Here is a 19530-nt window from a genome sequence, read left to right on the forward strand (position 1 = left end):
CAAAGCAAGCATTTTATCCTCTCTCATGTAATCATCATAAGGTAGAAAATGAAATTTCCAAAACCTAAAAGCATGCAGGAGAGTGCTTCAGGGCATCACATGTCAGTTTTTCACTTTGATGTATGCCCCTTTTTTAAAAGAAAAAATAGGGGTGGGGGAAAAAAAGAGGGGAAAAGATGCAGCCCATCTCTTTTGTGATTTTGGTGCTATGGCTTAACTCTTTCGAGGCAGAATGACAGGTGGAAAAGGGAGGAGGGAAAAACACATCAAATGGTTTTAAAGGGACATTATTAAAATGCCTTTCCTGTCTGAAAAAGTCACATGGTTCTTTAATGCAGGAATAGGCTTCAGATTGTCAGAAGGAGGGAAGCATCAGAAGAAGATGGCTTGCTATTGTCACTCAGCCAGTCCAGTGTTTCCAGTTCATACAGCTCTGACCTTGCAAAAAAGGAGGTAGGGCTAAAATAAAATCAAGAGTAAAATGGCTCCCCCAATTCAGTCTAATTGAGTCATGTGAGAGGAATTTCTGCAGTACTGCCATTTTCCCAGGACAGACTCTAATGGCCCCATACACACAGGATCAAGCTGAGGCGTTCATTGCTGCAGGTGAAGGAAAGCCGATAAGGGGGCCAAATGCATCTTAATTTAATCCTGGTAGTGGGATGGTATCCTTCATCCCACGTGAGGGCAGACGACCAGTTTGAAGCAGGAGGGAACTTCTTGTTTAGGCTGTTTGACTATAGCTCTCTTTTATAAGTTTCCATCAAGGGAACAGTCAAAATGTTCAGGCAGAGCAGACAGGGATGGATGTTATTGCCCTTCCCCTGACTGAGTTTAAAGCAGGGCCAGCCCTTTCAACAGTTAACATATTGCTGCTTTTATTTGCTTGGGCCTGTTTAATGTTCCAATGTGAGTTCCACTGAGTTTTGGTGGTGGTCATGCTGTCCTCCATCTTCCATCATATTCCTGCATTTCTCAAACAAACCCTGTTCTGTGCTGCTGTAATGGCACTTGTCTCTCTGTCTAAATTCCTCCCTTATCCCCACTGTGACTGCCTATTTACACTTACTGCTACTGTCATTGTCAGCTGGGTTTGCCATCTGCTTCCAGCACTGAGATTAGATCACATTTTGTGATTTATTCAGGCAAGCCAGATTTTTTTAATGTCAATTAGTGCTATCCATGAATTTAGGGCTGGAGTAAAGTAAATTGTCACAAAGTGTATTGTTTATTAGGTTTGTGCAGCTGAGGGCCAGCGTGGTACAGTAATCTGAGTTGTTTGACCAGGGTTCAAATCCTAACTCAGCTGTGGAAACTCACCATGTGAGCTTGGGTTGAGAGATCTTGTGATTGTCAGGGCTAGTGATGAGGATGAAGTTGAAGGACTGCTTCGCCTAGCATCTGAGTCATGAGCAAGCAGAGAGCAGCAACCTGACTCTGAGGAATCTACCCTGCAGAGCAGGACCAGGAGCCTCAGAGAAGTAGGGACACAGATTTAGGGCAGGATCAGGAGCTCCAGGAAGCAGAAGAAGAGTTAAGCATTCCAGCTAGGCTGCAATTAAGAACTGATGCCATCCAACTGAGGACATCTAATTTGTTGGCTCAGAGGAAGTTCAACAAGTGACAGCACTTGGGAAAGCAGCACAAATAGCTGGAAGATGGTTCTGGTAGTTTGCTGGGAGCAATGTTTGTGGAACTGTTACATCCGGAATATGTGTTGGATGGAACTTTGGATTTGGTGATTGAATTATGTTTTTGGATTATGACTTGGATTGGTGATATAGCTTAGCTTTGACCCTTGGAAAGAACTCTGAACACTTTGTATGCTTTGCCCATGTTGGACTGCTTGCTGTGTTTGACTACGAGACGGTGAGTGGCTGCATTTAACAGAGATTCTGTGTCAGGTCCTTGACAGTGATATATTTATACACATACATACAATGGCAGAGTAAAATGGCATCTCTTATATAAAATGGAAAAATCAAGGTTTGCTTTTTGGACCTTGGGGGGATGGTGAAGTTGGATATTTTCAAGCCATGCATATGAAGAGCTGACTGTACATATCTGAGTAACCAGACTTGCAAATTAATCCCACAACTAATCACAAAACAAAGCATACTAAATGCAAGGTAATATTGCTGGGGACAAGCATGGGTTATGAGAACATCTCTACTGAATTTATGCTATATTTATTGCCCAGTTCCACTGTCAGTTATGTGATTCTTTCAGAATTCACCCAGTGTTCATAAACTCATGTCTAAACTGCCAAAAGTGCACTGAGTTGTGATGTAGGAAAACTGAGTTTTGCTGTGAGGTGGGCACTTGCAGATAGGGATCGTTGTGCAGCCATTTCAGAGTACTGCATTCAGCCCACACATTCCACATGCCAATTTTCTTTCTTTGGATCTTCTTCGGTATCTTCTGGCCTAACAGAATGGGTTGCAGAGTAGTAAAAAAGGTCCTGCTTAGGTTTGTACTTCACTTTGGGATGGGGGTTTGTGCTGATCCCCAACTAACTCTGTCCGCTTGATGTTGCTTGACCCTGAAAGCTGGGAAGCTTCAAGCACCCTGAAATCTAAGGAGAAGGGAAAGAGGAAAGCAAAGATGAAAACAAATCACTCATTTTTTTTGCCTGCATGACAGCTGGGAAGGGACTGAAAGCTGCTGTCAGAGAACCAGAGCCAGCATGACTGACATACACAGCCACATCATTTCAACAGGCATCTCTGCTCACACATGCACGCACACACACACACACTTTATTCTTGCATTCATTTTGTGCTATGAAACCATTTAAACAGTGTTTCCAGTATTATCAGACTTAAACTCTAGCCCAAAATTGGTCTGAAAAAACAAGAATTTTTTTTAATAAATGTATTTTATAATTTAGCAAAACTTATGGATGTTATGGTTTCACAACATCACCCCCATTCCAATAAACACACACATACATACACAGCAATGAAATTGGTAAAAACAGCTTAAGCTCCATGAGTGGGTGGAAGAATCCTTGCTGTTCTTCTTGAAATGCATCAACTTCCTGACATTTTCTCTGGGTCAGAGATGGACGTGTTATATGCAAATACCTCTCCCGCTATACTTCTGCCATTCTGTTAGGGAAGGAAGGAAAAGGCCAAAGTGAAACCCTGCTTTAGGGTAATTACTCAGAAAACAGGAGAGCCCACCATTTGTTTTCATTATTAATACTTCAATTAGACATCGGGGACTGTGTTTCTCTCTAGATAATGAGCAATCTGCTTCAAGCAGACATAGATTCTCCTGCTATCCCTGACAGATGTGAAGTTTTTCATCCTTTGCCATACCTGAAATAAATACACAATGCTATATTCTAAGAGATAGTCACCCAGCTGCAATGGTCAACCCTGTGTTATGTTATTTGGTATATGCAAATTGGGATTATACATGGCAATTGATAGGGTTTTTTTATTTCCTTCATTTTCATTACTATTATTGCAAAACCAGTGTCCAAAATGCAGATGCAGTGTGTGTGTGTATCTCTCTGTCCAATTATGTTATTCAACACTTACATGCTTAAAAACCCCCAACAATTTTGGAATCTTTATTTCGCGGATGTGATTTGAGAAAATGGTGAGACAATAGCATAGGATTAAGAATTTGTTACAGCACCAAGGCTGGAGTTAAAATTGCTGGAAGAAACATTAACAACCTGAGATATGCAGATGATACTACTATGATGGCTGAAAGCGAGAAGGAGCCGAGGAGCCCTATAATCAAGGTGAAAGAAGAAAGTGCAAAAGCTGGGTTACAGTTAAACATCAAGAAAACCAAAATTATGGCAACCAGACAGATTGATAACTGGCAAATAGATGTAGAAAACATGGAGCCAGTGACAGACTTTGTATTTCTAGGCGCAAAGATTACTGCAGACGCAGACTGCAGCCAGGAAATCAGAAGACATTTAGTTCTTGGGAAAAGAACAATGATCAATCTCGATAAAATAGTGAAGGATAGAGACATCACATTGGCAACGAAGCTCCACATAGTTAAAACAATGGTAATCCCTGTAGTAACCTATGGATGTGAGAGCTGGACCATAAGGAAGGCTGAGCAAAGGAAGATAGACGCTTTTGAATTGTCTTGTTGGAAGAAAATTCTGAGAATGCCTTGGACCACAAGAAGATCCAACCAATCCATCCTCCAGGAAATAATGCCTGACTGCTCACTGGAGGGAAGGATATTAGAGGCAAAGATGAAGTACTTTGACCACATAATGAGAAGACAGGAAACCTTGGAGAAGATCACGATGCCGGGGAAAATGAAATGAAAAAGGAAGAGGGGCCTACCAAGGGCAAGATGGATGGATCGTATCCTTGAAGTGACTGCTTGACCTTGAAGGAGCTGGGGGTGGCGATGGCTGACAGGGAGCTCTGGCATGGGCTGGTCCATGAGGTCATGAAGAGTTGGAAGCGACGGAACGAATAAACAACAACAAAACAAGAATTTGTTGCCTGCTGTATATTACATTACTGTACAAACTCCTCTCTTCTAAGATTGCCATATTACTTGGTTAGTTGGGCTTTATCCAGAATCTAAACATTTTACCTAGTACCCTTTTACAGAATTAGCTGACTTAGATGGCAGGTTTTCATTTGCGGGAGTGGGAAAAACCTAGTCTTTAGTCTTTCTAGAAGGTGAGATATGAGGTAAAATGTGCAGTTAGTATTCTCATCAAACTTTGGACCATAACTTGTGACTTATTGGATCATTGAAACAAGCACATGTTATGTCCTTCCCTCCTTGAACTAACACTAGGAGAGAAACAGTATGTTGTTAAAGTACCAGGAAGTGGTACACGGGGGGGGGGGGGGGGGTGACACTGTTAGTATGAAATAAGAATTACAAATCCAGTTGGGCTGTTGTAATTAGTCTGATAAACTCCATTTTGACAATAGTTGACATCTCACCCAGAGATGTTTTGCTGAACTCTGCCATTTGTGCTATGCTAGACATGCTGAAACTGCAGTATCATGTGCCTAGGGCCACCCCCTCTGACGTTATGGCTACAGTGACAGATCCCAAGAACATCCTTGTAAACAACTAGCAATCTGTGTTTCGATTCTGTGCAGGTCATATAGACCTTGCATGAATTATTGCTCATGCACACTTTGTCTTTTTCTTTGTAGTTCTGAAATCCCATAAAATACTGAAATATAATCTATCTCATCCAGTGGTGTTAGAATATTGGACTGACAGCAGTACTGCACTTGGAAGTTCCTTTGACCAAAGTTATTGTCCATTGTCTGTTTCCCAGCTACTTGGTTTCAGGGCTCATCCCTGGCTTTGTGTCCTGCCTGAGATGACACTGTGTGGCTGATATTTCAGTCTTACCCTACAGTGGCACATATGCATAAGGTGAACCTATCAAAATGGTGTCAACAGAAGCAATCAGCTGCCTCCACAAGCCCTGGCAGCAGGTGAATGTCACAGGAGACAGAGAGAAGGAGGGAGAGAGAAAAATCCATGTCCAGCATTTTAAGCATTGCACGCATTGTCTTTCTGATTCAATATTCTAGCTGTTTCGTTACTTTGTTAAAAACATTTATATTTCCAATTTCTTCTATTCACTCTTCCATTCACTTGGGGGGGGGGGGTTCTCAAATTAAACAGAGAGAAACTATAATAAAATCTGATTAAACTATAAAATTATTAAAAAGCATAAAACGTAATGGCCAATAAAACTAAAAGTCCAGAAAAAAACCCCAGCAATTTAAAACAACAAAAGCAATAAAAGCAAGTTTGTAGATTAGATGTCAACTGTGTGACAATCTGCATGCTGATCATTGCTACTTTAGGGTATGGATCAATCACCACAAGAGGAAAACAGCTGATATAGTTTCACATGGGAATGAAACAAAATCTCCATGAAAGTGGATTTGGTCTTTATATAAGATGCACTGCTCTTCTCCTTGGTTTGGATTCCTAGAACCTCCTAGATAGCATGGCTGCTGCCCAAACTGACTTGAAGATTCTGTAAAATCTAGTCCAAAAAAAGTAGCGTTACCAAGTTCTGGTTTATTGTGGAACAAGCCAACTTCAGAAAATGATTTGAAGGTACAAAAATTGCATTGTGTCAGTCTTCCACAAACTGGTGCCCTTTAGAGGTGTTATCTATGCTTATTGGGGATGATGAGAGTTAGAATCCAATATCTCTGGAAGGCATGAGATTCTGGAAAGGCTATTTGCTCTCTCTCTGTGTGTGTGTTTTTTAAAGTAGGCTTTTGATTGGTCATGAGGACAGAGAGCACAGAGATTTTTCAGAGTGATGGATGCACCCAGACGTCTTGACACAGCACATGTAGCTTTTAACCTTTTCAGTCACTGGGCAACTTCATGCTGAGTGATTCAACAAAGTGTGACATTGATTACAATACTAGGTACAAAATGGTGCAGTATGGGGATATTTGGTGCCTGAATATCTGAAGCCCTCCACTTATATTATCGTAGTTCATTGCCCTTAAGCACTCACCTGGTTAGTCATGCATGGAATGACAGACTGCCATAAATTTACTGCCTTTACCTTTAGTGGAAATTTGCCACCATTTATCATTCGCCCTGTATTGCATATGCTATGAGTCCTCACAAATGTAAGAGATGGGAAACTGCAATGCATAGTTACTTGGTAACTATACAGTGCTGAGATGTCTTCAAGGACACAAAGCCTGCAAAATATGATAAAACAAAGTTTCCACTATTTTCTCAGAGGTTTTCTGAGATGATGCTATAGTTAGGCTTTTTTGCTATGTGCCTTAATGAACATTATACTGTGTGATCACTGTATTTTCACTTATCAGTTGAATTGAGAGTCAGCATGGTGTAGTGATATGAGTGTTGGATTCTAATGTTCAGGGTTTGAACCTCCGCTCAGCCACAAAAACCCACTGGGTAACCTTTGTCCAATCACACTCTTCTCAGTCTCAGAAAAAAGCAAACCAATCCCTCTCTGAACAAACCTTGCCAGAAAACACTGTGATAAGGTTGCCATAGGGTCACCAAAAGTCTAAAACAACTGGAAAGCACACAACAACAAACTAGTCTACTTATCTTAGGGGACATGAATGGCACAGATGTATGAAGGTGATACCTCAACACGACGACGATGAGGATGATGTTTGTTTATTTATACCTCACTTTTTCTTTTCACAAGGAGACTCAAAGCAAAGGTAGTCACATTGGTGACTACTACCTTCCAAGACTTCACTTTCACACTATACAATTAGAGCAGTCTGATATCACTTCAACTCTTGTGGTTCTTGGGGATCTGAAGTTGTGTGGGGAACTTGGAATGCTCTTTTCAAAATATGTAGCCTCATTGAAAAGACACAGTCATGGCAGTGAAAGTGGTATCAAGCTACCATAACTGTCCTCATTTGGAAGATGACTACAATTTCCCAAGGGGTCACAGGTTTCTGAAAAAACAAATGTGAAGTCAGGGATGATTTGAAACATACCTGGGGTAAAGGATGAGATAGAATTCAGATGACATAAGAAACTGACTGTACCAGATGTTGAATCTTTTTTCCACATGGGCAATGAAATGATTTCTTCCACTTCATCCAACCTAAACAGCAGGCTATGTTGTGGAGTCCCGATAAGCTATGTGGCAATACAATTCTCTTCTCCAATGGAGGGGAAAGGCCATAATGTTCATGGGGAAGAGCCTGAAGATCACTGCTCCTGCTTGGAGTGCTTGAGTTGCTAGGTCTAATGGTGGGACTGGTCCCATGAGGGGTATACATATAGGAACCACTAAATATAGCTTTTTATGGGACATAATAAAGAAGTGTGAGAATGGAAGCAACTCGGAAAACCTCTGTGTTATTTAATATAGTGGTGAGTAGAATCGTTCATTGCCTTTTGAGGAAGAAGGTATATTTAGAGGGCATTTAATAGACTATATGGACTAAACTGGGCAATGTCTCTGGGAAAAGCAATACATTTTTTCACATTCTACCGACTAAATGTATAAGGCTCTCACTGTTCAGCTTCCCTAAACAGATCAAAGTGGTTGTACAAAGTTTTGGCCATGCTGGAATCCAGGAGCAATAATAAAAAAGGAACCTTTCTAAGCTGTGTGTATTATATCTGGGTAATTGGGATAGAGATAGCATGTGTGTGAGAGAGAGATGGACATAGCAAAAAAGGTTTTTGTATGATCTCATATTTTTGAAGTTCATTTTTAGGGGCTGGGCTTCAAATGTACAGGTTCTACAGCCACTTTGAGCTATGGGCCTTGTTCAAATAGCAATCAAATGGGGGTTTGACTGGAGTAATTCTCCATTTGGTGCCATAATTTTTCTGCAATTGAGGGGCTCATGAGGTGAAGGCAGTCTAGAATAGTTCATGAGGCACTCAGAAATCCTTCTTGCAGTCCACATTTGACCTGGGGACAGCATAATTCCCTCTTGGAAATAGCAACCTCCCAAGCCTCTCACTATTTATTTGTTAATGTATATATTTGCTAACCTGTATTCTATGTGTATGTTTATTTGCCAGTTTATACCCTTTTGGTGTGGGAGGGGTTATAGACATGTGATTGTACTGAGCATGTTCTGACTCAAGAGTCCATTTTGTATTCAGTCTTGCATCAGTGGAGATGGATGTATGAGTCCCCTTCGGGGTGAGAAAGGCGGGGTATAAATGGGGCAAATAAATAAATAAATAAATAAATAAATAAATATGTGTTTGGGCTTCAATGAAAGCAGGTTGCTGTTTGGACTTTAATGGATACAGTTTGCTTATGGACTTCATTAAGTACAACTATATATAAAGACTATGGACTATTGATTAAGAAGAATATCCTGGGCTCTTAACACAGAAAAGCTACATCCTATCTATAACTGAACTTTAATAAGAAATCTGCCTATATGGAAAATTAATACAAGATGTTTGTGAGTAAACAAGATAGGTTATATTTCAAAAAAGGCTTTGGTTTTTTAAAAATCTCTGCATATTTTAAACTAAGAGGTTTCAAGGGAATGTATATATTTTGGGCAACTGTAACTGCATAGAAACAACCATTATCTGCTAACCAAATATATTTTTGTAGTGGCATGTCTTTATCTTTGGCAATTTAAAGACATGGTTCTTCAGTTTAACAGCTGAGTTACCCGAGTGTCACTACATGAATGCTTGTGAATATCACTTGTTCAAAGAGTTGACTTCTAACAAGGTCATGCTTTTCTTGACTAGTGGTTTTCAAAAGGTGGTCTCCATATATTCATGGAGATTCACATTTGCCAAAAGGATATGGGCCCAGAGACTGGGTGCAGTTATTTTCCAATAAGTTATGCAATATTCCCAATCTGATCAAAGGGAAGGCAATACAATCTCAAGGCAACCAGCCATTCCAACACTTTTCCAGATTTCTTTGGCTTCCTTTAAACATGTTACAGGCAGTCCCCAAGTTACAAACATCAACTTACAAATGATTCAAAGTTAAGAACAGAAGTGAGACAACAGGAAGCAAGAAAAATCTACCCCTCGGAAGGGAAATGCATTCCTGAAAGAGTTGTCATGGGGAAAAGGTATCTCCACTAAAGCTTTCCTACCAATCCTTGTTTCTACACCAAGCCTAATTTTTCAAAATCCAATTATCACAGGGCAAAATCTTCTGAAAGGAGGCAAATACAGCAAAATAAACACCACAGGGGTGCTAACCTTTCTCTATGCTATCCCAAGCTTTTAGACTGATAGATAGATATATAGACATAGACAATAGATATGTAGGCAGGAGTTACATTTAAGAGCATTCCTGTTCACTGACTTACATGTAAATTCAATTTAAGAACAAATCTACATAATTTTTCTTGTTTGTAACTGCCTGTATATGCACTTCCTGACGCAAGATAACAATATCCTTAGTTTTAAGCCCTTCTCTGTGTCCCCCCCCTGTCTCTTCCTTCTTACAAGGGAAAACCTGTTAAAGAAGCAAAATGAAGTAGCTGCAGAAGTCCTTTTAACTGAGATTTTTGAGGTCTCTGCCTAGAAGCACCTCTGGTAACCCAAATGAAACGAAAAGTGTAAAATGAAGGAAAGGAGAATGGAAAGCTTTCTTTTGGGAATCCTTTCCCAGGCCAGCTTTGTTCTTACCTTCCGTCAGCTGGGCAAGAACATCTTTATTTCACAAGTTGAAGTGAATATTGTCTCCATCTTTTACCTGTGTGGAATTTTGTGGTACATTAAATATTTGTGCAAGAAATATTTATTACAATATGAGCAATTATAATATGAATGTTGTTATGGTAGAAATGGTTTTGATTTGTCCATAAAGTTGTGATTTGCGAGTTGGCAAGGCATAAATGTGGAAACAAAGGAATAAACAATGGTCTAGGTTTTAACACAAGAGCTACAGAAAGTGAATTTTTATCTACAGATGTTAGCAGATATATAAAAGCCACCCAAGATATATAAAAGCCACTCTCTAGCTTCCTTTGAATGTTGTGGGTACAAAAAGAAAACAAAATGACCTTGACATTTTTGTTGCTTCACTGTAAAAAGCCTGGCCTGTTCTCTCTTTCTGTGGCATGGTTTTCATTTTGAAAAACCAGATGAATAACCTAATCTAAGTACAATACAATAGAGACATTAAAGATTTCAATAACAAAATGCTTACGGAACGCAAATAGGAAGTGCCATGTTATGTACATACTTTACTCATACTGTGTAGAAACCATTTTGTCTCCTTCTCAAATGTCAGCTGAACATATGCAGAAAAGTTCTCCAACAGAGTTTAATAATCTTTTAAGGAACATTTATAGCTACATGCTAATACAGTTGCATTAATCTAAAATAAACATAATATTCCCAGGTTTAGTGAAAATGTATACTAAAATTAAATGTCCTTAGAGTTTGGAAAAGAGGTGTATGTTTTTTTCTGGTGTTGGTAAGGTGGCAGATTATAACTGCCAGAACTAATGGCCATGCTGTGTATGACCATGTGCACATGGACTGCCTGCGGAAGGAGAAGTTGTTTCCATGTCAGCAGGGCAATCAAACTGCTCCAGTTCTTAAAGCACTATCCAAGGTTCTGAACTTATTTGGGGGCTAGAGCTTAGCACCTTCTTTTAAAATATGGCTTAAAACCCAAAGCAGAGCCACTGTGTCACTTATATGGAAGCTGCCATTCAGAAGATGACATAGAAACAATGGGGGTCAACTTCACATTTGATTTAATAATAATAATTGTATTTCTTACCTGCCTCTCCTTGTGGCTCAAGGCCGGTTACAACATAGCTTAAAAACACCTAACATTATGTAAAATACACATATTAAAACGTATTTCTACAAAATACATATATTAAAATACACAGAACAATGATTAAAATAGTGGACACAAGACACAAGTTTAAATTTCATAACTAAAACTGACTAGGTAGGCCTGCCAAAAGAGATGAGTGTTCAAATGTGTTTTAATGTGTGTTCAAATGTGTAATTTAGCTGTCGGAGCTCTTGTGGCTGATCATTCCACAGTTGTGAAAAGGTCTTCTGGGTGACAGTTGCAACCTGTCACCCAGGCTAGAGTAGATGCCCCCCCAGAGGATCTCAGTTTTCGGGGCAGATTGTATGGGAGAAGGCAATCCTGTAGGTCAGTGTTTCTCTAACTATGCTCCTTCGTGTTTTTTGGACTTCAACTCCCAGAAATCCCAGCCAGTTTACCAGCTGTTAGGAATTGTGAGAGGTGAGGTCCAAAACATCTGGGGGAGCAGAGTTTGAGAAACTTTGCTGTAGGTAATGTGGGCCCAAAAGAGTTTCTTGAAACCAATCTGGCTGCCGTATTTGGAACCAACTGGAGTTTCTGAACTTGGTACAAAGGTAGCCCAATGTGAAGAGCATTGCAGAAGTCCAACCTTGAGGTTACCAGCACTACCATCTTAAGGGTCCTTCAAATCTAGGGAGGGGCTGAAACTGGTAGTAAGCACTCCTGATCATTGCATCTACCTGGACTGACATTTGGAGAGACGGATCCAGTAGCACTCCCAAACTGCAAAGACAGTCTTTCGGGGGGGGGGGGGGGTATAACCCCATCCAGAAATGGTTGGCACACATCCACTCCCAGATTAGGACCCTTGATGGCAAGCACCTTTGTCTGGTCTGGATTCAATTTCAATTTTTTTTCCTCATCCAAACCATTACCTTCTTCAGGCATTAATTCAGAGGAGTGACACTATTCTTAGCTGTGTTTGTGTGTGTGTGGGGTGTGTGTGTGTGTGTGTGTTCCATTCTCTAAGGAGTTTATCGCATGGAAATGGCAACACAGCATAAATGCCATGTGATATCTGTTGTTGGTCTACCACATCTTTGTGACAAAACCGTCCTTTGGTATTGATGAGCAGAACCCATCAATAGACCCTAATAGCCTCACAGTGCTGCAGCCTACCTGTTCAAATGATCCCTGGAGCTTCTGTGCTGGCATGCCGGTGACATCAAGGGACAAGATTATCCTCAGCTCTCACTCTCTTCTCACTTTGCTTTCATTTTGTAAAATTACAAAGTCTTTTTAACAGATTTTTAAAAACAAGAAAAGTGGCAGAGCAGAAGGGCAGAGTTACAGCTCTCTCCCAAAATTGTAACCATGGGACACCACACTGCCAAAATTTCACAGTTGCAACAACTCTAGCAGCAGGGCAATAATGAAGAAGCTGCTGCTGTCCTGCAAATGGTTCAGGATAGTGACATCACACAATAAAGTCCTAAGAAAACCAGGAAAGGCTCCAAAGAAACTTAAGGAAACCAGGGAAGTAACCCAGATTATTAGTATGTTTTAAAACATGATAAATTAACCATGGGGTGAAGTTGTGTGCAATATCACAACAAGCCAGGAATCCTAGTTTGTGAGCAGCATACTGGTGAAGGGTGACACTCTGGAATGACCTCCTTAGATCTGGTGTCCTGGAAGGTTGTGAAAGGGCCTGCCCTTAGGGATGGCATATGCATTCCTCTCTCTTGTGAAACTTCATGGCTTAGGAGTGAGAACCCTAGGTTCACCCCCCAGAAAACGAAAGTCGGCGAGCAGCTCATAGTATTGGTTTCCACCTCAGGGACAGGTGTTTCTCTCAAGGGAGATTGAGGTGCTGGTCACAGACACCTGGCCTCACCCCTTCCCACTTTAGGTGGCTCCCTCCCCCCTTTTCATTCATGCATAGCTAACACAATAGTATTTAGTTCAAGTAAAGTGGTCCTTGTTATTCCATGTTTTTGTGTATGATCATTATTTCATGGTTGATTATCAAAAGATGTGCAGAAAACAAGTCATACACTATGTTACTCATATACAACAACTCATATTTCTGGCTTGTTCTGGGGTACAATTTTATTCATTATGTGCTGGTGGTAGGAATCATTAAAAATTACTCTTTTTAATCTATATCTCCCAATAACCCTCAGCTAGCATTGCCAGTAGGTATTCTGGAAAATGTGCTCCAAAAGACAATTTCCAAGTTCTGATCTGAATTATGGACACAGTTGCAATTGGGAATGAAGTCTATGCAGATATAACATATTTAGACTTAACCTTTTCAAATTCGGAATATATTGAGCACAGCAACGATCAGCGTGCATACATGATGGCCAGTCCCTATGTTAGGCTAATATAGCCAGCCAAACCATGGGCACCCTGCAAATCAGTTGGTCTATGGCAGTGGTGAGTATTCACATTAAAACAACTTCTCTGTAATACTTTGTTGTGTTTTCCCCTCTTCTCTGATGGTCTATTATTTCTCTCTCCAGAAACCCTGTTATGGCTGAGACAGCAAAAGGAGAGCAACATGGTGCTCGCTGAGACACTTTTAATTCACTGTGCCATTCACAGTGGTTACTGCTAAGCACAGTGCATAATGTGCATTCAAGGATGAGGAGAAGAATAATGGGATGGGGATGGATGGGAAAGACTGTATCTTCCTTCTTATTGTTCTCCCTTCTCCACCCCAACCACTGATTATAAGGTCTGAGGTACAAGACTCTCTTAGGGCCTGTCTCTGCTGTTTCCTGTCTTGAATACCCTCCTCGATTTGATGTGTGAATTTAATGCACTCCTTACTTGTTGTGCTTCCATGATGCCCAGCTAGCATCAATGCATCAGTGACTGAATTTCGATGCTTTAACCTTTTCCAGATTGAAGACAGGGGAGGGAGGTCAAATTATTCTGCTTCCATTTACCAGCTATTGAGCAGTTAAGCAACACTTCTTCTTCGAAAGCTTTCTAATGCACATATTGTCAGCCAGAGCCTGTGGCAGTGGGGAGGTCATTTAGCTCTTCTAAATGAATGCAAGTCTCCAGGGCCAGAAGAACTACATCTAAGAGTATTGAAGGAATTAGTAGAAGTCATTTCAGAAACACTGGCAATAATCTTTGAAAACTCCTGGAGAATAGGAGAAGTCTCAGCAGACTGGAGGAAAACAAATGTTGTCCTTATCTTCAAGAAGGGGAAAAAAGAGGACTCAAACAATTACCGTTCAGTCAGTCTGACATCAATACCAGGAAAGATTCTGGAGCAGATCATGAAGGAGGCAATATGGAATCACTTCAGAAAGTATGCTTGTGTCTGATTACTATGACGAGGGAGAGGGCCTTCTCTGTAATGGCCCCACGGCTTTGTAATTCCCTCCGTAGGGAGATTAGATTGGCCCCAACCCTGTCTGCCTTTATCAAGCAGCTGAAGACATGGCTCTTTCAGTGTGTGTTTGAATAGCCACCAACATGATAGACCCTTATCTCTAACACATTGCTTTTAGCACTTTATTTCCCTTTCTATTTATCCTATCCCACTTCATCCCAGCCAATTCTCTGAAACTGTGCATGCATTTTATTAAAAGGCCTTAAAATTGTGTAACTTCTTAGGCCCGACCCCCCTTTTTTATACATAGTGGTTGATGTTTGTATTATTACTTCACTTGCTTGGTCATTATATGTTTTATTGTAGGCTATGTTTTAATTGATTATTTTATTTGATTGTTGTATCTTTGATTTTAATTTATTGATATGTGTTTTAAACTTATACTTTGTCTCTGTTTGGGCTGCACCCTATGTTAGCCACCCCGAGTCCCTTCAGGGAGATGGTGGCAGGATAGAAAAATAAAGTATTATTATTATTATTATTATTATTATTATTATTATTATTATTATTATTATTTATTATAAGTTAAAATGGATTTCTTGAAAACAAGTCATGCTAGACTAATCTTATTTCTTTTTAGTAGGATTACAAGCTTGATAGATGCAGGGAATGCTGTGGACGTAGCATATCTTGATTTCAGTTCAGCCTTTAACAAGGTTTTCCATGATCTTCTTGCAAACAAACTAGAAAAATGTGGGCTAGACAATACTACTGTTAGATGAATTTGTAATTGGTGAAGTGACCAAACCCAAAGGGTGCTCACCAATGGTTCATCTTCATTCTGGAAGGAAGCAGCTATTGGGGTGCTGTAGGGTTCGATCTTGGGTCCAGTACTGTTCAATAACTTTATTAATGACTTGGATGGTGGTTTAGAGGGCATGCTTATCAAGTTTGCAGAGGACACCAAATTAGGAGGGATAGTGAATATTCCAGAAGACAGGATCACAATGACCTTCACAGATTATAGAGCTGGACCAAAACTAACAAAATGAATTTCAACAAGAACAGATATAAGATACTTCAATTAGGTAGAAAAAAATGAATTGCAAAGATACAGAATAGGTGACGCCTGGCTTGACAACAGTCCACGTGAGAAAGATCTTAGACCCAACAATGTGAAGAAGCAGCATCTTAAAAGCCAATGGGATTTTGGGCTGCATCAAAAGGAGTATAGTGTCTAGATCAATGGTTCTCAACCTGTGGGCCCTGGCCGAGCAGTGGGCTGCAAAAACAAAAATTCCTTCCTCTTTATTTTATTTCTGCTCCCTTCCACAGAGCTGACCATTGCATTGGATAGATCACATCAGCCCTAGATTATTAAATATGGTTTTCTGTGGGCGAGGAGATGGCGACTACTGGATGGCATATGTTCTGTATCAGAAACTAGAGCTGATGTGGTCTATCCAATGCAATTTTCTGAATCAGCACTCCAAATAACCAAGCCGAATCTAAAGTTGACCAAAAACTGATACGTAACCCTTTTGGTACTAATGTTGAAGAGCGGTCCTTGGTCAAAGTGGGTCCTGGTCAAAAAAAAGTTGGGAACAACTGGTCTAGATCGGGGGAAGTCATGGACAGACCTCACCTGCTTTGGATAGACCTCAACCAGAATACTGTGCCCAGTTCTAGGCACCACAATTTAAATCAGATATTGACAAGCTAAAAAATGTCCAGAGGAAGGCGACTAAAATAATCAAAGATCTGGAGACCATGACTGATGAGGAGCATCTTAAAGAGTTGGGTATGTTTAGCCAGCAGAAGAGAAGGTTGAGAGGAGATATGATAACCATGTATAAATATGTGAAAGGATATCATAAGGAAGAGGGAGCAGGCTTGTCTTCTGCTGCCATGGAGACTAGGACTCAGAGCAATGGATTCAAATTACAGGAAGGGAGATTCCACCTAAGTATTATAAAGAACTTCCTGACCATACAAGCTGTTCAACAGTGGAATTCTCTGCCCCAGAGTGTGGTGGAAGCCCCATTCTTTGGAGGCTTTTAAACAGAGGCTGGTTGGCCATCTGTCAGGGGTGTTTTGATAGTGTTCTTCCTGCATGGCAGGGGATTTGACTAGATGGACTGTGTGGTCTCTTCCAATAATTATAATGGGGGGGGGGGTCTTCCTTTTTTGAACTCTAACTACAGGAAAGGAGATTCCACCTGAACATCAGGAAGAACTTCCTCACTGTGAGGGCTGTTAGGCAGTGGAACTCTCTCCCCCGGACTGTGGTGGAGGCTCCTTCTTCGGAAGCTTTTAAGCAGAGGCTGGATGGCCATCTGTCGGGGGTGCTTTGAATGCGATTTCCTGCTTCTTAGCGGGGGGTTGGACTAGATGGCCCATGAGGTCTCTTCCAACTCTACTATTCTATGATTCTATAATTCTTAGAACCAGAGCTTATAGGAATGGTAGATTTAAAAGAAACTTCTTCCAAGCCTCAGTGTATGGAAGGCGGCGGGATCGCTGTGAGGAGGAGGGCGAGGACGAGGGCTTTCTTTACATGAAGATGGCAGGTTGATTTAGAAAGTATAAACATGATACATTTTCCACTTGTATATCCCTCCCAAACTGATGTTGTCATCAACTGCCATCAAGCTGCCTTTGACTTATGGTGACCCTATGAATGAGAGACCTATCACCTTGTCATCAACAGGGTGAAGGGACAGCAAGAGGATCAATAGTGATATGCCCATTTAGCTGGATGCTCCATGACAAGAAATAGCATGGACCTCCTGCAATCCTTAGGAGGTCCCTACATACAGGTTATGTCTTTGCAGTGTGTTCAGCTAAAGAAAAATAACTGGACTCATTGCTACTCATCTCCTTACGCTTCAATCGCCTGGTCATGGCTATGTTACAAGGAACTGTTTGGTTCACAAGGTGAGCTTTTCGGTAGGTGGGTAGATGGGTGTTTTTTGGTCATTGTGTGGAACAGAATTCCAAAAGAATGATACCAAAAGTGAATTGCAATGTCATAAGCAGGCTTGGAACATGCTAACTTACCAACAGGATAGTATTTGTCATTTTTAACGTAACTCTTTGGACAATTATGTTTTTTAAATGTTGCATTATGCCCTGTTTAATTGTTCATTGTTTTTATTATGTTAAGCTGTCTTGGATTCCATAATCAGTGAAGAGTAGGAGATGCAATATGTAAATGAATATCTAAACAGAATATAATAAATACAGTACGCACTATATAAAGCAGGACCCCATCAGGAATATGCTTGTGGGCTAGGGATATGTCTTTGTTTGGGCATCTCCCAGTTTTTATGCCAGTTTTCTGCTAACTTGTTAACCCCCTCTGAGTATGCTTCATTGGTACAAAGGAATGATTCCTGCCTGCTTTAAGTTTCCAACAAATTCATTTGTTTCATGCTGTTGCCCATTTTGGACTTGTTTTGTCTGAATTGCTTTTCTTCCATTTTTGTCATGCAGTTCAGCTGAGAGGTCTGAGTAAATCTGAACCTCCACTTTTTTCAATTTCGAGGCAGCTGGTAAGAAGCACATGCACACACACACACACACACACACACACACACTGTACACGACCTGAAATGTATCACATCTATTCGGGGGAAGATTTCAGAATGAGAATTCTCAAAGAAAGTATGGGGGGATTCTTTACTCAGTTGAATAATTGACAGTGAAAAAGAAGCGTACTTAATTTTGATGTTCCACTGATTGTAGGGAGTTTGAGATAATGGAGAACCATGGACATTCAGGCCAGATAACTGTAATTATAAGATCATTTCTAAGATGTCTGTTGCAATTAAGGCAGCAGAAAGTGCACTGGCAGGCAAATATTTCTATAAATCATACAATGAACCCCCAAAATCTGCATCAGCTAAAATGTTGCCAATAATATCTGAATGAATAGCATCTTATCTTTAGTATTATGTAGAGCAGTGGTTCTCAACCTGTGGGTCCCCAGATGTTTGGGCTTTCAACTCCCAGAAATCCTAACAGCTGCTAAACTGGCTGGGATTTCTGGGAGTTGTAGGCCAAAACATCTGGGGACTCACAGGTTGAGAACCACTGATGTAGAGCATTGAGGAGCACACTGCAGCCCTCCAAGATGCCTTTCTTTTTGCCTTTTGAAAAAAAGGGGATTTTTCTCTCCTAGGGCCCTTTCGCACTACATAATTATATACTGTCCCCAAATTATGAACAATATAGATTCCCTAGGTTTGTTCTTAAGTTGAATTTTCTGTAAACTGGAACAGGTTGTGATGACCCATGGGCAATGTAGTCCCATTCCTGGCACTGTGGTGCCAGATGAAGAGGAAAACTTGGGTTTTTCACCGTTCCAGCCAGAATTGGAACTTTCCCAGCCAGATTTGGAAACCTTGCACCTGCAAGAGATTTGTCTTCCAGAAGTCTGTCAAACAAGCCCCGAGCCACAATCTCCTACGTTTTCTCGCCATGCTTTTTGTAAACAACAGAGGGGAGTTCAACAGGCGTCTCGCAGGAGTGCTAGGATAGCTGCTAAGCATTCAGCTGATTAAGCCTGCTTTCCATGGGAAACTTTAAGGAGTCATGCATCTGGACTCAGAGAATAGCTTTCGTTTCTGGTTCTCCAGGGAACTGCTCTTTGGTGGGAAAACTAGATCCTATTTAGGTGCTTTGCCCACAAAGGGATCTTGCGGAGTCAATTCGTCAGCAACTGGAGTAGGTTGTGTGTGGACAGCGCACTCTGCTTCTAAGCCTTCGTCCCTGTTTCCAAGCCTACGTTCCCGTTCCAGCCTTGTTTACCTCTGCGGACCTTGCCTTGCTTCCTAGGACTTAGCCTTGTTTTCCAGGACTCTGCCTTGCCATGTTTTCTGGATTTTGCCAAGTATTCCACGGATCTTGTTCTTGCTCCTCGTTTCCTTGTTGC

At 40.8% G+C, this 19530-nt stretch overlaps 1 long non-coding RNA gene across 1 annotated transcript in view; it reads left to right on the forward strand.

Annotated features, from left to right (window-relative positions):
• The first annotated feature begins 362 nt into the window (after nt 1-362).
• LOC134296607 (uncharacterized) overlaps nt 363-19530 on the forward strand; it is an 84285-nt gene continuing 65117 nt past the window's right edge. Inside the window, exon 1 of the long non-coding RNA XR_010003403.1 lies at nt 363-1869. This is a non-coding gene — a long non-coding RNA (uncharacterized LOC134296607). The remainder of the gene's footprint in view (nt 1870-19530) is intronic.

This window comes from Anolis carolinensis, chromosome 2, assembly GCF_035594765.1.
Source record: "Anolis carolinensis isolate JA03-04 chromosome 2, rAnoCar3.1.pri, whole genome shotgun sequence".
NCBI classification, from domain to species: Eukaryota; Metazoa; Chordata; class Lepidosauria; order Squamata; family Dactyloidae; genus Anolis; species Anolis carolinensis.